General features: G+C 36.5%; 1 protein-coding gene across 2 annotated transcripts in view; it reads left to right on the forward strand.

The window, feature by feature from the left end:
• The window catches only part of LOC309663212 (uncharacterized protein), a 499,391-nt gene extending 474,046 nt beyond the window's left edge, over positions 1–25,345 (forward strand). Inside the window, exons 9-10 of one of the 2 annotated variants that reach the window (XR_014265152.1) lie at positions 16,427–16,500; positions 19,209–25,345. The gene's annotated coding sequence lies outside the window, so the exon portion shown is untranslated. Of the gene's footprint in view, positions 1–16,426 lie in introns of both variants that reach the window. The other variant, XR_014265151.1, reaches the window with a different exon arrangement.
• The last annotated feature ends 210 nt before the right edge of the window (positions 25,346–25,555 follow it).

Raw genomic sequence — 25,555 nt, forward strand, 5'->3', positions numbered from 1 at the left:
ATGATGAAAAATCTGAAAGAGAAATTAAGGAAACATTCCCATTTACCATTGCAACAAAAGGAATAAATTACCTACAAATAAACCTATCTAAGGAGACAAAAGACCTGTATGCAGAAAATGATAAGACACTGATGAAAAAAATTAAAGATGATACAAACAGTTGGAGAGATATACCATGTTCTCGGGTTGGAAGAATCAACATTGGGAAAATGACTATACTACCCAAAGCACAATGCAATCCCTATCAAACTACCAATGGCATTTTTCACAGAACTAGAACAAAAAATGTCACAATTTGTATGGAAACACAAAAGACCCTGAATAGCCAAAACAATCTTGAGAATGAAAAATGGAGCTGGAGGAATCAGGCTCCCTGATTTCAGACTCTACTACAAAGCTACAGTAATCAAGACAGTATTGTACTGGCACAAAAACAGAAGTATCGATCAATGGAACAGGATAGAAAGCCCAGAGATAAACCTACGCACATATGGTCACCTTATCTTTGATAAAGGAGGCAAGAATATACAATGGAGAAAAGACAGCCTCTTCAATAAGTGGTGCTGGGAAAACTGGACAGCTACATGTAAAAGAATGAAATTAGAACACTCCCTAACTCCATACACAAAAATAAACTCCAAATGGATTATAGACTTAAATGTAAGGCCAGACACTATAAAACTCTTAGAGGAAAACATAGGCAGAAAACTCTGTGACATACATCACAGCAAGATCCTTTTTGACCCACGTCCTAGAGAAATGGAAATAAAAACACAGATAAACAAATGGGACCTAATGAATCTTAAAAGCTTTTGCACAGCAAAGGAAACCATAAGCAAGACGAAAAGACAACCTTCAGAATGGGAGAAAATATTTGCAAACGAAGAAACTGACAAAGGATTAATCTCCAAAATATACAAGCAGCTCAAGCAGCTCAATATCAAAAAAACAAAAACCCAACCCAAAAATGGGCAGAAGACCTAAATAGACATTTCTCCAAAGAAGATATACAAATTGCCAACAAACACATGAAAGGATGCTCAACATCACTAATCATTAGAGAAATGCAACTCCAAACTACAATGAGGTATCACCTCACACCAGTCAGAATGGCCATCATCAAAAAATCTACAAACAATAAATGCTGGAGGGCTTCCCTGGTGGCGCAGTGGTTGAGAATCCGCCTGCTAATGCAGAGGACACAGGTTCGAGCCCTTGTCTGGGAGGATCCCACATGCCGCGGAGCAACTAGGCCCGTGAGCCACAACTACTGAGCCTGCGCGTCTGGAGCCTGTGCTCCTCAACAAGAGAGGCCACGATAGTGAGAGGCCCATGCACCGTGGTGAAGAGTGGCCCCTGCTTGCCGCAACTAGAGAAAGCCCGAGCACAGAAACGAAGACCCAACATAGCAATCAATCAATCAATCAATCAATAAAAAAAAAAATGCTGGAGAAGGTGTGGAGAAAAGGGAGCCCTCTTGCACTGTTGGTGGGAATGTAAATTGATACAGCCACTGTGAAGAACAGTATGGAAGTTCCCTAAAAAACTAAAAGTAGAACTACCATATGACCCAGCAATCCCAGTACTGAGCATATACCCTGAGAAAACCATAATTCAAAAAGCATCATGTACCAGAATGTTCATTGCAGCACTATTTACAATAACCAGGACATGGAAGCAACCTAAGTGTCCATTGACAGATGAATGGATAAAGAAGATGTGACACATATATACAATGGTATATTACTCAGCCATAAAAAGAAACGAAATTGAGTTATTTGTAGTGAGGTTGATAGGCCTAGAGTCTGTCCTACAGAGTGAAGTAAGTCAGAAAGAGAAAAACAAATACCGTATGCTGAAACATATATATGGAATCTAAAAAAAAAAAAAAAAAGGTTCTGAAGAACTTAGGGGCAGGACAGGAATAAAGACACAGACGTAGAGAATGGACTTGAGGACACGGGGAGGGGGAAGGGTAAACTGGGGTGAAGTGAGAGGGTGGCATGGACATATATACACTACCAAATGTAAAATAGATAGCTAGTGGGAAGCAGCTGCATAGCACAGGGAGAGCAGTTCGTGCTTTGTGACCACCTAGAGGGGTGGGATAGGGAGGGTGGGAGGGAGACGCAAGAGGGAGGGGATATGGTGATATATATATATACTAATAGCTGATTCACTTTGTTATAAAGCAGAAACTAACACACCATTGTAAAACAATAAAGATTTAAAAAAAAAAAAAAGGGGAAGGGAACAAGTCTTCATGAAGTGCTAGAATTAGGGTGCTACTCCAAAGCTGTTCATTTGCTGAACTTCCTAGATTTTGATACCCTGGTAATGGATGCCTGTGCATTTTTTTTCTTCATTATTCCTTTTTTTTTCAATTGAAGTATAGTTGATTTACAGGTGTACAACATAATGATTTGATAGCTTCATAGATTATACTCCCTTTAAAGTTATTATAAAATATTGGTTATATTCCCTGTGCTGTCCATTCCATCCTTGTGTAATATGCTATACCTAGTAGTTTGTAGATCTTAATCCCCTTCCTTTACCTTGCCCCTCCCCCACCCACCTGTGCATTATTTTTAACCAATCACATATCTTGTTCAACATTCTTGCAAGTCAAAATTTATTTTTACCATTTCTTATGTTAAGTAACAAATTCTCTAGTGCAGATTTAGACAACAAATTGAATGGCTTGCTGGAGCGATGGCTGAAGTGTGGGCCTTTGATTAAAGTCTTTCAAATGCTAATTAACTACCCTTGAATTGTAAACAACTGATTCTGGTACTTCAAATTTAAACACTTCCTAAAGTGTTGATTGAAGTTAATATCAGCAAAACATTAACATCCTGTCTCTATAATTTATAATTATAATTTATAATATTTATCTATTTTTATTTTGATTCTTTTTCCTTTCTTTTAGGTTCCTCTTTAGATTTGCAGTTCACATAAGAAAAAAAGTAGTGTGCATAAAACTTTCTGGTCAGAAATGTATCCTCCTATGGGTCACCTTTAAACATATATTTAGTAGCAATCACATGGTTCTGATGTCTCCCTTGATCCAAATCTATTTTCTCCATGAAAGCATCCAAAGAGTCTACCTGTAGGATAATAGATGGCTTTTTCCTTCCCTGTATTTTCCAAATTTTCAATAGTTATTTTATCTAGTCAGCTGCTTCATTGTATTTAAATGACACTAACCTGGGGGTAGTAATAGAATCATATTAACATTTTTAAAAATTTCCCTTTGGATTCTCCCCTCTTTGCAAGAATTTCAACTCCCCTAAGTTTCTCCCTGATAGTTTTTATTCTCTTTAGGATAGTGTCTCTTGTTTGCTCACCAAATTTTGATCTTGGTTATCCCCTTCTGTGTCTGTGGTTTTTCACACTCCTGCTCTATTTTCATGTGGTGTCTACTGCCAAAGCTATCAAGACTGGCACCAAAGGCATCACCATTCATGTTGAAGACACCAATATCTGATGTCTATTTTCTATCCTAAATGGAGGTTGGTCTGAATGGACATTATGCACTGCACCTGCAGCTCAAATATTGCTCTTCTGTTTCAAAAGGCATAAGTAGTGCTTTCAATGTCTTATGTAAAATATAAAGCAACTGACTCTAGAGTTTTTTTCTTTCATTGCAGCTTTTTCTCCCTGGAGCTAAGACATAAGTTCATGGATGTGGGGCACAGAATAATCTAATGAGAGCCTACAGCTTTACCTCAGATCTGTTTTCTTCTGATACTGATGCAATGTCTTTAAACCAAACTTATACTTCTTTACTCTTTTATTTTAGGCTGATTTTTTTCTCCAAAGGGATTTCTTTGTTCTTGAATAGACAGACGTCCTGGGAGATTAATTTTCCTAGTGCCGCTTACCCCTGCACAACCCCTTTCACAATAGGTTAGAAAAAGGGACAAGTCCAAGTTTTATTCTGAGCTGTTTGGGGATATGTATAGCACCCGTCAGTAAAAGGACTTCTTAAGCTCCATAGAGTACAATTATTTATTATTGGTTGGCTGGTTTGGTTTGGTTTGGTTTTCCCCCCAGGCAGATATAACAACAGTTAGAAAAAAAAAAAAAAAAAAAGTACCTATTATTTCTCCATCACTGGGAGTTCTTGATCTGAGGTAGACTAAAGGGAACACCAGACCTCCTATGGTGCACTACAAACAGAAAGGACTAAAGAACTTCACGCTCAAGGAAGCAAAAGACACCTTTCCGAAGGTGCCACTAGCAAATAAACAAGTTAATCTCAAAACTGCAAAGACAATTTGAGTTTACATGTATACTTTATTTTGTATTTTAGTTATATATAGCTATGATAAATTTTATACTTTATCTTCAACACTTTCATATTTTTAGATATGAACACATAGTACAAAGTTAGCATAAATAATGAAATTTGATAGGTTTAATGAGTTAGTAAATCTATTTTAGTTTAGCAATATGCAAAAACTTAGCTTCATGGTAAAGATACCATGGGTCCAACCAAAGTACTTGTATGGAATTGATAGCCTGTTAACCCTACTATATAGCAGATAAAGGCTATTCTGTGCCCCTAAATTATCTAAACTATTCTACTAATGTTGAAAGAAAAAATTAACCTAATCAGTGATTTTGTGGATGATTTACTTTTGGGTGATCATATTCTACTTTGGCATTCTCCAGTTACTCCATTTTACCTTTTAAAGTAGTCATTCATGAAAGGAAAAAAATACATATTTTATTTTTTTATAAACATTTTTTTAATCTTTTTTTCTAAATTTTTTAAATTTTTGGCTGCATTGGGCCTTCGTTGCTACACGCAGGCTTTCTCTAGTTGCAGCAAGCAGGAGCTACTCTTCGTTGTGGTGTGCAGGCTTCTCGCTGTGGTGGCTTCTCTTGTTGCGGAGCATGGGCTCTAGGCGCGCAGGCTTCAGTAGTTGTGGCACGAGGGTTCAGTAGTTGTGGCACGTGGGCTCTAGGGCACACGGGCTTCAGAAGTTGTGGTGTGTGGGCTCAATAGTTGTGGCTCATGGGCTCTAGAGCACAGGCTTAGTAGTTGCGGTGCACGGGCTTAGTTGCTCCGCGGCATGTGGCATCTTCCCAGACCAGGGATCAAACCCATGTCCCCTACATTGGCAGGCGGATTCTTAACCACTGCACCACCAGGGAAGTCCCCATATTTTAAAATATATATTATATATAAGTATATATATAATATTTTTAAAACTAAAAATATACCCCTAGAAACCAGTTCTGTTGGTTTTCCTTCCCCATCTTTGAACAATGTCCTAGACAAAATCTATAGCTATCCATTCACTTGTGGCTTGTGGGTATTAGAACTTTTTGTCAGATATTAAAAATCTTTGTCCAGTTTAATACAGGCCTTCCTTGGAGATATTGTGGGCTTGGTTCCAGACCAGTGCATTAAAGTTTGAGAATATTGCAATAAAATGAGTCACATGAATTTTTTGGTTTCCCAGTGCATATAAACATTATGTTTACACTATACTATAGTCTATTAAGTGTGCAATAGCATTATGTTTTAAAAAGCAATGTATATACCTTAATTTATAAATACCTTATTGCTAAAAAGTGCTAACCATCATCTGAGCCTTCAGTGAGACATAATCTTTTTGCTGGTGGAGAGTCTTGCCTCTGTGTCGATGGCTGCTGACTGATCAGATGGTGGTTGCTGAAGGTTGAGGTGGCTGTGGCCATTTCTTAAAATGGGACAACAATGAAGTTTGCCACATTGACTGATTCTTCCTTTCATGAATGCGAATGATTTCTCAGTAGCATGCGATGATTTTGATGGCACTTTACTTTCACAACTTCTTTCAAAATTGGAGTCAGTCCTCTCAAAACTTGCTGCTGCTTCAGTCAAAATCCTTTGATGTCATTTCAACAATCTTCACAGCATCTTCACCAGGAGTAGATTTCATCTCAAAAAACCACTTTCTTTGCTCATCCATAAGAAGCAACTCCTCATTAGTTAATATTTTATCATGAGATCATAGCAATTCAGTCCCATCTGCAGGTTCCACTTCCAGTTCTAGTTCTCTTGCTACTTCCACCATATCTACAGTTACTTCTTCCACTGAAGTCTGGAACCCCTCAAAGTCAACCATGAAGTCTGGAATCAACTTCTTCCAAACTCCTGTTAATGTTGATATTTTGACCTCTTCCCTTAAATCACAAATGTTCTTAATGGCATCTAGAATGGTGAATCCTTTCCAAAAGGTTTTCAATTTACCTTGCCCAGATCCATCAGACGAATCACTATCTGTGGCAGCTATAGTCTTACAAAATGAATTTCTTAAAGAATAAGATTCGAAAGTCTAAATTATTCCTTGATCCATGAGCTGGAGAATGAACGTTATGTTAGCAGGCATGAAATATAGAATTGAAGAGAGTTAGGGCCTTGCTCTAGATTAGGTGTTGGCTTAAGCAAATGTGGCTGGTTTGATCTTCTATCCAGACCAATAAAACTCTGTCCATATCAGAAATGAGGCTGTTTTGCTTTCTTATTCATGCGTTCTCCAGAATAGGACTTTTAATTTCCTTCAAGAACCTTTTCTTCACAGTCACAAGTTGGCTAATTGGTGATAGAGGCCTAGCTTTCAGCCGGTCTCAGCTTTTGACACACCTTCCTCACTAAGTTAAATAATTTTTAGCTTTTGATTTAAAGTGAGAGAAGTGCGACAAGAGAAGGAGCCAGATTTGATGTTAACTAATACAGGCAGGCCTCATTTTATTGCCCTTTGCTTTATTGCACTTTGTAGATACTGTGTTTTTTACAAACTGAAGGTCTGTGGCAACTCTGCCTCAAGCCAAGTCTATCGGTGCCATTTTTCCAACAGCATTGCTCATTTCATGTCTCTGTCACATTTTGGTAATTCTTACAGTATTTCAAACTTCTTCCTTATTATTATATTTGTAACAGTAATCTGTGATTAGTGATCTTTTATGTTACTATTGTAATTGTTTTGGGGTGCCACGAACCACGTCCATACAAAGTGGTGAATTTAATTGATTAATGTTATGTGGGTTCTGACTGCTCCACCGACCAGCCACTCCCAATCTCTCTTCTCCTCAGGCCTTCTCATCCCTTGAGACACAACAACATTGAAATTGGGCCAATTAAGAACCCTACAATGGCCTCTAAGTGTTCAAGTGAAAGGAAGAGTCGCACATCTATATAATAATATTATTTTTATATTATAATATTGAATTGGCTAATTCCTGGTTAAAGACAACCAATATTTTATATATACTCATATGTATTCATTACCACATATATTTTAATCGATATTGACAATTAATGCTTTTATGAGGGTCACATGTGAAAAGAATAATTAGAATGTCAAATTTGACCTGAAGAGTAAGTTTCTTTTTACTTCCTTCAGTATCAGCTCTGAGACTATCAACACAACACAAAACTGTTGGTCACTATGTTTGGTCAAATTATTCAATTTATTAAACAATATAAATTAGTACATTTATGGAAAACCTAAATAGAGCTTATTTGTAATTAATTTGGCATATACACATTATATAATAAATTTTATCAGGTACTACTTTTGTTTCCTAGAGCCGATTTAATAAAATACCAAACACTGGGTGGCTTAAAACAACAGAAATGTATCGTCATAGTTCTGGAGACTAGAAGTCTGAAATCAAGGTGTCGGCAGGCAGGGCCATGTTCCCTCTGAAACCTGTAGGGAATCCTTTCTTGCCTCTTTCTAGCTTCTAGTGGTTTGCCAGCAATGATTGGCATCCTTTGGCTTGTAGATGCATCACTCCAATCCTCCACCTTCACATCCAGGTTGTCACTGTGTCTTCCCATTGTCTTCCCCTGTGCGTTTCTGTCTCTGTGTTTAAATTTTTCCTTTTTATAAGGCCATCAGTCATATTGAATTGGAGCCCACCCTAATGACCTCATTTTAACTTGATTACCACTGTAAAAACATCGAACTTACAGAAGCAGAGTAAAAAGGTGATTCACCTTAAATGTACACAATGTTATATGTCAATTATATCTCAGTAAAACTGGAAAAAATCTATTTCCATATAAGGTAACATTCTGAACTACTAGGAATTAGGACTCCAACGTATCTTTTTAGGGGGGGACACAACTCAACTCATAATGTGTACATTAGTTTTATTAAAATTATTTGGCAAGATAATGGTAACAAAGGTGATAGATCTAAGTCTGTGGATTTGCAATAAAAAATTAAATGCTAATGAATATATTTATAACCCAAAATTTCTCATAAAGAACTTACTCTGTCATTGCATAAACTGGAACTTCTAGTGCAATTTTTATTGGAATTGTATCATCTTCTGGACTTAATTTGAAAAAATTGATAACTTTTTTATATTAAAAATCCCATGCATGAACACAGTATTGTTCTGCATATACCCAAGTACTATTTTTGTATTAAAATTATCTTTCAAAATGGTCTTGGCCATTTCTTGTTTAATTAATTTCTAGAAAACTTGTACTTCTGTTATAATTGGTTATGAGGCTTATAAATTTATATAGATTATTAACACATGTCCATAAACATCTTCCTCTCCCTCCATCCCCTTTCTGTTTCTCTCCACATGTGTTCACATGCACACACACATATACATCTACATATTTTGAAGAAATTATAGAAGACATTATGACTGCACTGGGAATTGAAGTAAGGACGGGCATTAAGGAACAAATAACAAAACAAGAAAATGACTTTGCATGGCCTTTGATGTTGGTTTGCCAGTAAATGAAGGGTGTGATTAATTGAACCTTATGCACTAAAGGGCAAATAATTCAATTGTTAAATCAATGTCTCTTTATAATTTTGACAACTTTTAGATGCTAAGAACAATTTTTATATCCAATGTGGTAACAAATGCAGTGAAAAAATAAGTTTCCTCTGACTAATTATAGTTAGTCATTATCTCTGACTAACACGTTGAGATAGTCCTTTAAGGTGATACCACCAATAAATAATAGCAGTAAAACTGAAAAGAAAAGTGTTCTTCACTGAAGGAGCAGGAGGGGGGTAAAATGGAAAAAAAAATTTCCCTACTTTGATTCTCAGTGCTCACTAGGAGGACTTCTTTGTTTCAACTGGTCACTCTTGCAGCTGTCAGAGAGCTTAGGGCAAGAACCATATCTCCCAGATAACCCCATCAGCCATTTCCTTTGCACAGGAGTTGTCTTCCCAGCAGTCCTCAGCAGTTCATTCACAAGCTATTCCTTTTTGTCCCCAGGTGATAGCTCAGGTGGAAGGGAATGTGACTCACTTGAGGTAGATGTGCTAGTTACTCTGCCTTAAAATTCTAACGAGACGGTATCTCCTGTAATATCCCCAATGGTGTAGCTTCCAGATTGCCCACAGTGATGTGCCCAGTTTTAGAAATCATTATAACTGAAAACTGTCAAAAAGCATAATTTCTCAACAGATTACCAAGGGAACAAAAATAGAAAATAAATTCTGTCACATGGAAAAGGGGAAAATATTTGGTAACCCTTCAACAGACAGTACAAAGAAAAAATAAGCAGCAAATGTTGCATTCAGGCTGAGGATAATATTTCTAATTCCCTCTGCTCTACTTCTTGCCTTTTTATTACTTTTTTTTTTTTTTTGAGCCTTCATTTTTAATTCTTAGGTCGTATTTACCCAAATCAGACCAAGATAGTCATGCATAGTTCACCCAGTTTGGCCACTATCACCTCAGTGCTGACTGTGAGAACTGACACAACTAAATCTAACTACATAAAACAATCTAATAATTAGCTAAAGACATAAAAGAGATCTACCCCTGCAAATTTGTTTGAATAACTCTTTATTCTGAAAAAGAAATATCAGGCAGTTTAGCTCAGCACTGCTTTGTTCTTCCTTAAATTGGAGCATTGCTCTTTCAATATTTTCATATTCCTGTAAAGCCAGCTTTCTCCTCAATTTCCACTTCACTGTCACCCACACCTTCTAAGTCCCTTAGATCCAGCATCACTGTTACTTTCTCTTGTTCCTGGATTCTCTGCTTTTAATTACTCACTACATTTTGCCAATTGGTACTTCACATTTTCTTCCACAATCTTTCTTTATCTTCTATTCCCTCATTTCTCACTAGCAAAGGCTAATATGCATATTATTTTTTCAGTTCCAGGAAGCTGTGTGATGTGAAGAATGGCTTCTAGATAGTGGTATGGAAATTCTAAAAGAGGAAGGGAGGAATCACTCCAGTTTTATCCTGTGGAAAAACCCAACTGCCAAACGTGACTCTTTTCAATGAGATGCTGAAGTTTTAGTCAGTATGTTCACTCTTCCAGATGCTCCCTCTATGCTGTCCTTCACCCTCAGGGTCAGCAAAGCAGGTACTCTGGAATTCTTTGCCATCAAAAGGGTGAATTACAATAAGTCATTGATATTCTGCTTCCTGTCGTGCATTGTGACCTCCTAAAAGAATGTTAGTGTAGCTCAGGGACATGACTGGTTGAAACTCTGGCACCCAAACTCTTGACCACAATGGTATCAATAAGGCCTTAAGAATAATGTAGACTTCATAGGTCAGGGAAGATAATCAGCCAAAGTTAGAGCAGTATCTTCTATCTTACGAGTCATCTATATTTTTTTACCTGGGGGCTTGGATTATTTAGTGATAAATTATGTGTAAAACTATGGTTGATAACAAGAAAACTAAGAAAGAAAAAAGTTCTCCTTGAACTTAACACTGAAAACTCAGCCCAAATTACACATTAACTCATGTGTGAACATGATTTTTAAACTTCTGAACTATAGATCATAGAATATTTTTAATATGCTTACTCTCAGAAGAGAAGTAGATAAGATGATAAAAATCAAGTAACTATGAGTTTTTCTAGGAAGAGTGTAAGGTTTTGCCCCAGAAATTATGTGCTTATATTTTTAACTTTTTAGTGAGCTCTTCAAGTTATTTTGCTTGATTGGTTTTATTGGAGTTAAGAACTTATTTCATTTTATTTACATTTTCTGTTAAGATATTCAGTTGATACCTTTAAACTATAGAAATACAGTTCAATTTATTTCAGTTGTTTTCCTAACTTGCCATCTCCATTTGTCTATGTTATTTGCTTCAGAAATTGATAATTTTTCTTTTCTTATAAAAGCCATTTCTATTTGGTGAGTCTTCTGCTTCTAGAGCAATTTTCTGTTCCTAAAGTCTCTCATTATGTTTCCCAGTAAATATCTATTTTTCCATAAATCCTGCAATCTGTTGCTTTGGTTTTGTTTAATCTTCTAAAAAAATATTATCATGAAAATTGCTAATCTCTATCTGCAAAAACTAAAAAATAATGAGTTAACAGATTTTACTTTATTAGGAACTCAGAGCGTGAGTCCTCCATTTCTGGATTGAAGAGTGGCATACAATAAATTCATGTTATAAAATCATAACTTTAAAGAAAATGCAATGCAGTGTTCCATATTTCCAGGTAATTATGGAAGCCTTTGGCCTAGCAGAGGTGTTAACAGCTTCCACTGGGACTCATTCTGGGGAAAAAAGAAACAAAACGAGGCAGGGACTACACAATTCCTCCAAAGCCAACTTCTCTCTGCATTTTTGACTGAGACCAACTCATGCTGGTGCTACAGATGTCAGTGAACAGAGGATGAGCTTTTATGTGCGGAGATCCCAGAAAATGCCTCCAGACTCACCATGCTCTGTTTTCAGCCCTGTGTAGTTCAGAACACAAGCTAGCAAACCAACCAGAGGGAAGACCCAACCCCCCCTCAGCAACCAGGAAATAAATGGAAAGAACTGTTATTTTATGAAAATTGTCATGAAGTAAAAAAAAATTTTAGAAAACGGAGGAGTGGAAAAAAAAAAAAAAGAATAAATGCAAACACAAACCTGTATCCTGGGCTCTCTGAAAACAATAAAGCTCTATTTGCAGCACCAGGCTGAATTCACTTGCCATTTGTTTTTGAATTAGATTTTTAAAGCTTAGATATCATCTAGAAAATGTTCCTTCATTACAAAGGAAAAACAAAAGAGAAACCTAGAGTAATTTATCAGCACAAATTTCCCAGCCGATTGGAGTCAGAATAGACACAAGAAATCAGACTTTCTAACTCCAAATCTAGGCCCTTTCTGCTCCATTATACTCTTTAAAATGGGAAAGTTGAGGATAATTTTTCTCTAGACAATTCCTATCTTTGCAAAAACGTAATCCTTCCCCTGCTACCTAAACTTGAGTTTCGATCCTTATTATGTTGATCAAGAGCTATTGACTGACATTATACTGACCTCTTTCCTCTCTTTTCGAACAGCCCATGCTTTTCATTCCACCTTTTGATTTAATCACCCATCATGGGGACTCCATTCTAAATCTAGTCCTTATGTTCCAAGGACATCTTCCAGTTGGAATTGGGATGAGACGCTTTCTTTTTGACATCCAGAATTGGATTGTCATCACCCTCCAGAACAGCTATCAACTTCCCTTTCCAGAAACCCTCATAAAGCCCTCTTTTCATCTCATTCCATAGAAAGAAAGTCATATGCCCATCACTAAGTCAACAACAGTGGCAAGGCAGATGGGATTACTTTTGTCAGCAGTAATTAAGACCCAACCCTGAAGCCAAGAATGAGCATTTGGGAAGGTGGATAGATACATAGATAGATAGATAGATAGATAGATAGATAGATAGATAGATAGATAGATAGATAGGTAGATAGATATGGAGATATGTATAGATATAGATAGATCTATCTATGCTAAAAGAATGTCCCTATGTTGATATTTATCCAATGTGATTCAGGAATAGAGTTTAAAGAATCTGTAGGAAAGGATGGTCCCATAATCCTTAGAACAGTGATTTGCAAACCTCTTTTTTGTTTGAGAAATATGTTCTCCAAATGAATGCTTGTGCAGGGGTTCTTACTTCAAAGATATCAAAGCAGACCTCCTTTTCTTGCAGAGGATGGAGGTTAACAATGGTTCCTCATCCACCCAGGAAGCTTCTTAGGTTTAACTTGAAAACTCTGGAGAAGCCCTCTTGCTCCATAGGGTGCAGTTTGGAAACCAATGTCTTAGATTTTTTGTTGGGTGGGTGCTGTGCAATTATTTCAGCCAGATTACTAAGAGTAGCTAATTATTAACTGATATGAGAATGATGTCTGAAGTTGATTTATTCTTTATTATTTATTGAATGACAAAAAGTCTATATATTCTAAATACCAGCCATGCAGTTATCATAGTTGATATTTAATTATGAAAATTAAGAAAGTCATTGTGATTTTACTTCAAATGTGGAACTTTTTTATCACTGCATATAGATGGATATCAGGACTGCCTATAGACAGATCCAGGACTTTCTCATGAATCATAAGATTTACTCTATCTACATCAAAATCTAATCTGGAGTTAATCTGTTTATCCTAGGAAATGGTTTGACCAAAAGAAATTCTTTGTAAGACCATATTTAGAACCACTGTCTAAGCCTCATTAGACCATGTTTAGGACCAGCGTTTTTTTACATAGCTAAATACATGACAACATAGAGCCTGAAAGACTCATTTACATTTTGCGTTATTTACATTGCAAGTCCTTGACATTTTGATTCAAAGTTTAAAGATCAAACCTGTAGCCACCTACATTTCTCTGCCCCATGCATTTCTACCATTCCCTTTTATTGTTGAGATATGGGAAAAGGAGATAATAAAATGTCACATATTTTTAGTAATCAGTCCAGACTTCCTACAAGGACATTGCCTTTCTAGAAGAATAGTCAGAGATCAGTCACGGAGAGTTCATACAATGTATTAAACTTAGATATCTGAATTGATTTTTTGAGAGCTAGCAAGTCTTGATACTGCCTGTCAAGCTCTTAGAAGGGACAACCACTGTGATGCAAGAATAAAGTGAGCAATAGAGTTTATACACTTGAAAATTCCTGGTTTCCGTTTCTTAGACTTCAAACGCTATACAGAACTTCTGTTCTGCTCAAGTCACCTCAGTGTCTCTAGATAGAAAGGAAACCAGGACTACATTCCAAAGGACCAAACCCTCAGGTTAGTTGTTGTTGTATGTGTTCGTTTGTTTATAATAAACAATGTTAGGAAGAAGGATAATGAGATACAGGTCACATGTGCCACATTTGTCAACTTTTCATTCATAGCAGGCATCATTAATCAGAACTGGCCCCTCCTGATACAACCTATTTGCCATTTCCAATTTATTACACTAAAAATTTTTAAGTGAGATGATTTTGGAAGATTTAATACCTAAGACGAACAAAAAATAACTCTACAAACCAAATAAAATGAGGGAAAATGGGCAGCTATGAAGAAATCAGCACTTAAAACTGAAGAAATCTTACATAAGGAAAGAGCATGAGAAAAGTACAAAAGTTCTTAAGTATATGAAAACATTACTTCCTTTTAAAAGCTAAAGTTTAAACTGTAAATGTATAAAATTAAAAAAGTAAATGTGGAGAAAAATGGGAAAAACTTAAGAATGAGTATCAAAGAAAAAGTAGAATCTTCTTGAACAACTTTTCAAATGAGACAGAATAAGAAAAGATTGAAAATAAATAAGGTAACTGATGAAAAGACAAAGTTTTAGAAGTCTAACAAATTGTAGAGTGTCGGGAATAGGAACACAGTTTTATTGCTAATGAATGATGGAAAACTGATGCACCATAAATTCAGGCTGACAACCACTAATGGCCTGTACATTGCACAGTAACATAGGTCTGTAGTCAGTTTTCCAACGACACACTCTACGAATGTGGAAGCCTGCACTGAGTCTTGTGTTTATGCACTTTATAACTCTAGGGAGCACTGTTCTCCTGGTAAATTGTGTGCATGGTAATCCCTGAAGAGGAGTGGGGCCCAACCTGCTCGTCTGCACATGACTGCCCTGCCCTCCGTGATGTTTTCAAATCCCCTCCTCTCTCCTTAACATCTTGACTCCTGGTGCCATCTCCTCAGTCACTCTCAGCAGATGAGTTTACCATCTATTACAGATTTAAAACAGCAAATGAAACTACGTCAAAATTCTGCCTTCAAGCCTCCAGTTATTTCTGCAACTGTATTCATCCTTTTCTACTGTTCTGCAGATGGAATTGCTGTCTTATTTCTTATATAGAGACTATTACTCCACCACCAATTATGCCTTTTTCTCAGTGTCTTCAAATTATATGCATTTATGATTTATTCTATAATAATTTAATTATTTCAAAATGTTCCTATCTTAAAAGAGCCCCCCTTATCCCTCCAGCTTCTGTCCCACTCTCTGTTTTCTCATGACAGATTTTCTCAAAAAAGTTTGCCCTTTCTGCTCCCAGTAAGTACCCTTCAATCTGCTGTAACTAGGTCGCTAGACAATGCCATGTTACTAAATACAGAGTGCACTTTTCTTGCCTAAGTCAGGAGATTGTAAGAGACTTTGTCTAACTTTCAGTATCCTTAAGAGGAAGAAGTGACCTGCTCTTTTCCTTTCCTTTGGGCTGGAATGCATTCAGGATGGCAGAGGCTGGAGCAACCAGACACCATGGGTCCAGACATAAAACTATGTCCTGATATCAATAGAGTTAACTGACCAGCCCTGTATTACCTTCCTCTGCACTGCTGAAAAAGAACATATGGATTTCTATCTTGTTTAATCCATTGTATATGGGATTATTTTCATCAGAACAATTTAGACTAAACCCTCGCCAATATATTATACTGATGTTGATGACTCTCAAGTCTATTTCTCCAGGAGGGTCAAGCTCCAAATTCCTATACACAATAACTTAGTTGACATGCCTCATAGACATCATAAACTAATAACTCCAAAAATTAATATTTGATCTTCATCTGCAAACGTGATTTTTCTCTTGCTTCCCAGTCTTTGATACTCACACTGTCATCCACTGACCTTTGGAGTCATGTGGGTCCCCTCTGGATTCCTCACATTCTCACTCTCACCCACGCCCAGTCCCTTCCTGTTGATCAGCAAGCTATTTCTTTTTTTCACTGCCATGAGCATAGTTCATCTTCTCTCACCTGGACTCTTCCAATCACCTGAGCATGATCTACAAAGGCCTGCATAATACAGTGGTTTGTGCTTCTCAGTCACTTATCAGGACACGCTGTCCCTGTCTCTCCATGCCAGCTCTCTGAGCTTCTCTCATTTCTTCATACCTATTGCACTGTTCATCCTCTCAAATCTTTACCTGCACTTTCTTCTGCATGGAACTCTCTTCTCTTTGCCTTTGCCTACGTAAGCGCTCCTCTCCTGCATGACTTAGTATTACTTCCAAAGTGAAGCTTTTCCTGAACCCTCAGGCTAGGGTAGGTTACCCTGTTATATACTCCTATGGCCAACTGAACATCTTGTGTTAAACAATACACTTATCATCATGTAATTCTTTATTTACTTGAAGTAATCACTTATTCGTTTTCCTACCTACAGAGGCAGAAACACGTCTGTTCCGTTTTCTCTAAGCCAGCACTTGGGATCAGGCACAATTCCCTGTATAAACTAAGGTATTCAGTGAAAACTTTTGACTTCTGCTTTTGAAAGCAATGAACAATAGATGGCAAAGCTGAAAAAAAAATTTAATTTAGCTCTTTTTCAAGTATGTTTAACTAGGACTTAATTTAAGATACTTTATTAAACTGATACTCTGAGTTGCATTCACTCACCAGCTTATTTAGTAAATTGAAATGTCCTGGTTTATGCATTTGAGAAAATAATCCAACAAATTATTTTTTAATTTCTCTGTTATTAGTCAAAAAGTTTATGAGGACTTTGTAATCAAATAGGCGGCAAATAAGTAATGAATAAATAGGAATGAAAAAATACCAGAGGAGAAATAACACAGTAAAGAGAAATCTGAGTAAGACCAGTGCTTGCTCTTTCAGTGACCGACCTAATAGTTTTCTTGCCATCACTCATTTAGGCAAGGCAAGCAAGCACAGTGTGACTTTTCTCCCATAGATTTTTCCAGTTTAGCTTTTGCAAATGAGATAATAGATGTTACTTTGTTGTTGTTATTGTTGTTTATCTCATCCATTTAAAAAAACTGGATATCTGGGCTTGATACCAAACTTAGAAATATAAAATGCCTATTAGGTGACTCTAATATTTGGCATCCTCTACCCTACAATTTTTAGTACATTTATGTCACCCTAACCGTCTAGTCAATACAAAAAAAGTATCCCATTATACTCTTGTTGGGGCCCTGCTCTTCCTTATCTAATTGCTTTGTGCCGAATCATTGACACATTCTTATTTGAGAATAATCCTTTTCACCTTTTTGTATTACGGAAATATCTGCCTAATATGTTATAGGAATACTTCAAATAGATGCTGCACCACTATGACCTCCAACAGTTAAGTTTATGTGTAGTATTAGAATATACTTAACTTGATTAATTCATTTAACTTAAGAGGCATTTTCAAAAGTTAATAAAAATCACATTAAGATCTAAAATCTCATAGGTAAATTTCCTTTTCAAAGAAGAAAGATGACTCTCAAACAATAGTCAAGGTGATTTAAATTATTTATCTTCCAACAAGAGGACTTTTAAGGATCCCACAGTAAGAGTTATAATTGTTCCATTTGATCAACATCTAAATGTCCTCGACAGTTTATTCTGTACTGAAAAGAAAGCCCATTTCTTCAGGGACAGCAGTACAAAACAGCTAGATAGAACAAATCATGACTTCTCATCACTTTGGGATTCAGATAACTGATAGAGAGAGAATAGACACCAGGGCTTGTTGAGAAACTACACACACACACACACACACACACACACACATAGAGAAAAGCTCATCAGTAAAAAGATGGGATTATTCACATTTGTCTGACTATGCTGTTAAATAGATTGAATATTGAAGTGGGGGTAGTGCAGCAAAGAATTCTTTAAAAAGTAACAGTTAATTGAGTTTGAAGAATAAGTTCTCTTTCTTATTTTCTAACTAATCCTGGTTTCATCCTGAGAGATGTAGAGAAAAGGAAACAAAGAAAATCTAGTCATTTGACCTTCGGGACATTGTCTTCACTTCAGAAACTTACTACCTCTATGAACTGGCCTTTCAATTTCAAACTATTTAGACTTGTTCCGGTATTCTAAACATTAAATAGTGTATTAGACAAACTCACAGGGAAGCAAAGCTTTCTAAAAATGTCTATTAGCAAACCCCCTCCCCCCCCCAAAAAACAAAACAACAACAAAAATAAGCCATGCTTCAGAGTCAAAGTGACTGCAGGGAAGATAACTGAGTGAAAGAAAGGTAATCAAATTTGCATTACTCTTCCTTGAGGATCACTCAGGAACCTACTAGACCTGAGAAGACAGCACTCTCCCTCCAATCCAACCCTACCAATTAAAAAAATAGATGTCGCACATACAGCTAATGATCCAAGATAATGTTAAATGTCAGGAGCAGATTGTGTATGAAACCCAAACTCATTTAAGAAAATGGTTTTGGTTTTCTTCCCATCTATATATATCTTCTTAACTGACATGTCAACAAACGTAAATTACGTAAGATTCATACCCTACAGTTTTCTCTAAGCACTCTGGATGGAGTGATGTTAAGAACATTTTTCAGATTTTCAAAGGGTAAAGGTGGCAAAAGGAAAGTGAATTTACTCTAAGAAAGCCAGAAGAAGAATCTGTTGGGCTTCCTCTCTCCAGCTAAGAAATGGAAATGTTCACAACTGTTCTCTGTGCTATATAGTGCAACTCAACAGATCAGAAGAAAGATTGAATCAAATTGCATGCAAAAATCTTCACAAGCATAAAGGACTATACAAACTCTAAATAATAGTATTGCTCTTCTGTTTGTAGACATCATCCAACCCCAAGCAACATGAAAAATAATTAGAGAATAGAAAATTTGCTATTATTTTTATCTATACGAATATTTCACCCAATGCAACCTCCTTTATCAAAACTTCTCAGAAATGATGGTTTTAATCCTTTCAATAAGATTTCAGATTAAAACCTACAGAATTCATGATCGTACCATACCTAATTCATAATCATTATTTCTTTGTGACTAATTTGGTAACTGGGTTCTTATTCTGAATAATTTATCCTAAAGAAAAAGTCGTAGAGACGCATAATTCAATGTGAAATATTCTTCTATCCATCGTAGTTGTCAATTTTTTAATCTTCGTGTACATTAAAACTTTTTTAAGGGTCATTTTATTTTTTGTTTTATTTTGTTTTATTGGCAGCACGTGGCTTGCTGGATCTCAGTTCCCTGACCAGGGATTGTACCCAGACCACGGTAGTGAAAGTCTGGAATCCTAACCACTAGACCACCAGGGAACTTCCTTAAGCTTCGTTTTAAAATTTACTGTTTGTATTGAGCACTAGTCAATTTTGGTGGCCCAGCATGTAAATTCTTCTTGCTATGTTTAGAAAATGTCCCATCTTACAGGTCTTGATGGAAAGTAGAGCCTACTATAGAACCTAAAATACTAGAAACTTGCTTTTGTGGCCTCTCAAACAACTCAGTCAATCAGATGCATAGGAAACAAGAGCTAGAGATTCAAACATAATGTGAAGAGAGTTATTTCAAGAGGACTACCACAAACATATAATCCCCTTGGGCATCTGTGGCAACAATGGCAAATGTGGTGTCACACTATTCTATGCCAGCAACACCGGAGGTAAAAGCTATGACAGGTGTTCAATGGTGATTTCATCAGAGTCCTCCCTGCCCTGTTCTGTCATGGTTTTAACTGTGACCCTGGTTGTATGGTTCCCATAATCACTCTTCCTTTTCTTCCAGGAAGTTCTATTTATGGTCATTCTTCATTCTGCTAGCAACCCAATATCATTTTAATAAATTCCTGAGTAAATCAAAGTTGATTACTATTGCTTATACACTATTGCTACATGGACAAAGATAGATATATATAAAACTATATATATATAATACTATATATAATGTACTATATATAATACTATAAAACTATAAATATATATAATATAAACATATGCAACTAAACTGTATTTATATAACTAAACATAATTTTTTCTAAATTTCAGAAAAATAAGATAAGGACCTATTTAGGAGTAGAGCATATAGAAAAGAAAAATAATTTAAAGAAAATGTGTAATGGCATAAAAATAACAAATCAGCAGTAATTCATTTGCTAATTAGTAATTAGTTAGCTAGAGGATAACATTGAGAGATTATAATCACTTTTATTTATGGAGAATTGTGTGCCAAATGCTGTACCAAGCACTGTACTAACTTTTTACCTAATCCCCAAAAGAAACTATGAAGTAGGTATTACTATTGTGGATGTGGATGAGAAACCAGAGGCTGGTGAAGATCAGATAATTGCTTTATTGACACAATGAATATAAAGAACATATACGAACCTGGGTCTATCTTGTTCCAAAAATAAGCTCTTAACCATCATAACACTACCATTATGTTGTACTTATAGTCAATTTGTTAGACCAGTATTGAATATAGAAGGATCACTTTCACACTTATAAACGATAATTATAAAGATAAATCCAATATTGGAAATGACAGATTTAATGCAAATTTTGCTTGAGGGTTCTGAATTTAAATTACGCCCTTGCAAAAATCCTTTCCAGTTCTCCAGCCAATCGTTTTGATATGCTCATTACAGACTCTTTATAAATAGTATTAAAAAACAATAAGTTGTAAGTTTTCATTGAATAGATTTACAATGCAATAAAAAAGCAATCAAGTAAATTATTTCTATGCTCTAGCTTAATGCATATGCTTGTTTTATGGAAATATATAAATTCACAGTCAGTCAAAAGTTAGAACATTTAAATGTGGTCCATTTTTCTCCTGTCCATATAGAATTTCTTTTATCTTGATGTATCTCCATGTCCTGGCTCAGTCAAGTGAAATAATAGAGTATTATCACCTGTGGTTTCTGGCACCACTCAACCTGACCCCAGGAAGTAATCAGAAATGTCATACCTAAGACAAGGTCAGAGGTAGAACTGTAGATTTTGGCTCTTTTCTCCTAGCCTCCATAACCATTTCTCAACTCTTTCATATCTGTAAAATCAACCAACTGAAATAGAATTATTCTTGTTAATACTGTTAATAATTTTTGGTAATAGCATCCAGAGAACAGAGCTGGGCCTCCTTAGAAAATCACAGCAGCAACTGCATGAGGAAAGACCTTCACTCATAGGAGAACACACACAGATATTCAAAGAATTCATTCCAATTAATCTTTATTTCTGTAAGAATTTTAAACTCATTCTGTTGGAGAGAGGGTGTAGGAATGCAGTAGAACATGGGCCTCAGAAGGCTGAAACAATGACTGAGGGTAAAAGATCAAGCCCCTTGGAGAGACCACTTTGGAAGGGTTCAGAACCAGCTGACCCCAGGGGGCAAGTGGACAGCAATCACTGACCCCTGACATTTATATTTGGCATTCCTAGTGCATACAAATCCGATCAATAGACATAGAAGTGAAAAAAAAAGTTCTAGAAGAGAAAGAGGAACGTTATCCCATACAATTATGGTAGGTTTCTTAAACTTTAATTATTTTAAAATTTTTTTCTGAAGAAAGTTTGTCACAATTTCTCAAAATCTTAGTTTTCTTTATTATATGCTTAAAAAAACTTAATCAATATTTGGATATGGAAAGCAATTACTTTAATGCTGACTCTTGTCTTGAATGGTCAGGCTTCAGGCTCAGCCACAAGAGTAACAAAAAAAGGAGTTTTTTTTTTTTCTTCTTTATAATCAAATCATTTAATTTTGCAATTTAACCATTAACCTTATGCAACAGACATGGGTCTTAATGACATAGGTTGTTTAAAAAATCAAATACATCTTTAAAGGACAATGTTTTGCCACCACTAAGATTATTCGATAAAAAGTAGCCTAGATCGCAAAGATAAATCCACAACACCAAAAAACAATCTTTGGGTCCACAGTTTTGCTCAGCTACATTTGAAGACCATTTCCTATGCTGAAATGGTTGGAGCTGAAAACACATGGATCTAGAAATTATGCTAAATGGTATTCGTAAGAAATGTACCTACCATGAAGATGAAAATAAACAGAATGACCATGAATATTCCTAACTTCAAGTAAAATCAGTGTCATCTATCACATTATAATGATGTTTACATCACCCGGAAATAAGCCTTGTAATGAGAGGCATCCTCTAGGAGAGAATTCTGTTTTCAGTGTTCTCAGAAATCTGTCATCTCCACTTGGTAAACGTCACACTCATTGTTTGGTTGTTACAAATTAATTTCGCTAATTGCCATTTCAGATTTTTTTTTTCTTACCCACATTTGAAGCATCCAGTGTTGAATTTTCTGGTCAAGTGATCACTCATATGAAACATGTATTCTAAGTCTCAAGCCTTTGTGTTCTATATTTAATGTATAAGTGCTGTGTGTGTGTGTGTGTGTGAGTGTGAGACAGAGAGACAGAGAGGTGATGCATATTTGATGTGATAAATATAAGCCTCTAAAGGAAAAATATTCTAATGCATAAAATTTATCAGTATCCAAATTTTATTTTTATTATGCCTTTCTGAATCTATAAAAATTTTCTTAAAATCTACTAAATACTTTTTTAAGAGAATGTTACTTTTCAGACTTCCCTGGTGGCACAGTGCTTAAGAATCCGCCTGCCAATGCAGGGGACACAGGTTCGAGCACTGGTCCAGGAAGATCCCACGTGCTGCAGAGCAACTAAGCCGGTGCGCCACAACTACTGAGCCTGCGCTCTAGAGCCCGTGCTCCGCAACAAAAAGTAACTCCCGCTCGCTGCAAATAGAGAAAGCCCGTGCGCTGCAATGAAGATCCAAAGCGGCCATAAATAAATAAATTTATTTTTTAAAAAAGAGAGAGAGAATGTTACTTTTCTTTCCTGCAGAAATAACTTACCATTCTAAGCAAGGTTTTCCTGTGCTTCTGTTTGTTTAGGCTTGAGGCTTGGGCGGGGGTTCCTTGTATTGTGTGTGATTTTCTAAGAGCAGAGGATAACTTTTTTTTGTATAGTTCTGTTAAACTGAAATCAAAGAATCTAAGGTGTGACTAGACTTTGAAGGTGATTCTAATACAATTCTTTATATGTTCAAATTCCAGGATCAGGTGTCACAGTGCATTTGAGTAATCCAGTTTATTGGGATTTTTTTTCATATTGAGTTGAGTTAATCTTGAATTGGGGATACATAATTTTGATTTTTTTTCTCCAGGATAAAAAATCCTCAATTTTTCTGTCATTTTTCATGTGAAATGACTGCACCTCCTCTTCATTCTGATGATTTCTCCAGACACACTCCATTTTAGGCCTCACTTAAGGGGTTGTACCCATAAATAAATCTAGTTGTCTAAGTAGAGTGGGGTAATAGCACTCTTTATCTGGAAGAACAAAACAAAACAAAACACCTGAAATACCACGTCCTTTTCACACATTACCAGGAAAGGATAGAAGATGAGACAACTGCTCTCTCATCGCTGTGTCCATACAACTGGTCAATAATGGCCAACTGATTTTAATGAAGGAACATTTCCTACTCATTTCCTCATCTTTCTCCCCACTTGTGCCACTGCTATAGCTCATGCCTCCAATACCTCTCACCTGGGCTGATTCAACAGCTGCCTCAGGATGTCTCAACCGCACCCCTCCCCACCCAGCTTCCATCATCACCATGGCTGTCAGAAAACCTCCCTAACACACAAATCTGATAACGCTGCTGACTACCATGTACCAAACATTCGCCATGTGCTTTATCCTCATTTCCCAAATTCTCCAAATCACTCTTCATGGTAGAGATCATTATCCCGTTCTACAGCTGATGATAACAAGGTTTGAAAAGGATGGCTAAATTTCCCAAGATTGCACAGCCACTGCTGAGGAGCTGGAATTGAACAGGTCTGCCAGCACCCAAATACCATACTCATTACCCTACCTCAGGATCCAAGTAGCCATAGAAGGTGTACCACTTTCCAGCCTCAAACTGCCACTTACCTCCCCACAGAGTAAAATTCAGCAATTATGGTTTCCTGAACTTGTTATTCTCTCTCCCACTTCTTTCTGACTGCAGTATCCTATCCTCATTCTTGTCTAAATAGAACGATGTTGAAGACAATAATGATTAAAATGGGATAGTAGTTTCCTAGAGCTACTATAACAAAGTGCCACAAACTGGGTTACATAAAAGAAATCTATTTTCCTTCAGTTCTAGAGGCAAGTCAAGAATCAAGGTGGCAGAGGGCCATGCTTTCACTCTGCCAGCCTTTGCTGGTTGCAAGCAATACTCGACATCCTTAAGTTTGCATCTGTATAACTCTATTCTTTGCCTCTGTCATCACATGGATGTCTTCCTTCTGTGTGTCTGTGTCTTTACATGTTCTCCTCTGTGTGTGTGTCTATCTCTATGTCTCTCCTATTCTCATAAGGACACCAGTTATATTGGAGCAAGGGTCCATCCTACTCCAGTATAATCTTACCTTAACTTACATCTTAATTACATCTGCAAGGACCCTAATTTCTAAATAAGTTCACATTCACAGATAAAAGGGTTAGGACTTCAGCATATGCTTTTAGGGGAAACAACTCAACTTACAACAAATTGTAACAGTAGATAATAGTAAAATAATAACAAATTATTGTTACCATTGTGACTGACAAATCCACATTCACTGTCAGCTATTAAAATTCAGTTGAAGTCTTACTTACCCTGAGCAGCTTTCCTGATACCTCCTCTTTATCTCACATTTTAGGCAGTGATAAATGTTCCCTCCTCTGTGTAGCTCTAGATCCCTATTCACATTTCTATTACAGTATTTAGACATGTTATAATTATCTATGTGCAAATGTCTTCCCCTCCAGAATGTGAAATCAGAGTTCTGTCTCATTCAGTTTCTTAACCTTAGCACCTTGCGTCACAACTAACATGTAACAGATACGGATTAAATAGTTCCTTAACTAAATTGATTATCCACCACATTGCCACATTAATAAATACCATAGTGCTAACAGGGTAGAATTAATTGAGTACTCAGTTGGTGGCTTGCCATGGTCTAAGTGTCGAGAACTGTGAATAGTCTGAGATTTCTTTTTCCTGCTTGCAAACTAACAAGTTAGTCTACCACAGTTTCATAGATGTTGGCAGAAAAGAATAGACTTCAGGGACACAGACAAAGGACTTTTTTACTCATGGAACAGCAGGCAACATGAGCTTCAAGTCTGCATCTGTTCTTCTTACATCCCTGCACCCATAGCAGCAATATGTAGGTTGACTCCTGGGCATGCTGCCCGCACAATGGATTTATGTCACAGCTGAGGACCCCAAAGTTTAAGAAACCTTAATCTTTTTTTTTTTTTTTTTTTTTTTTAGGAACCTTAATTTTTTAAAGAGAATTGCTAGCAAACTTGCCAAACCTTTGTCCTAGAGGAAGATAATATCTTTAAAAGATAATAATTCTGGTCTCTGCCCTGATGGGAGACATTATTTCTAGCTCCCAAGGCTGTTTCTTCTACAAATATCCTTGAAAAGATAGTCCAGAACAAAACTTAATATAAGGCATGCAGAAGGGCCATGGA

The sequence above is a fragment of the Balaenoptera physalus genome (assembly GCF_965194825.1).
Source record: "Balaenoptera physalus genome assembly, chromosome: 6".
NCBI lineage: Eukaryota > Metazoa > Chordata > Mammalia > Artiodactyla > Balaenopteridae > Balaenoptera > Balaenoptera physalus.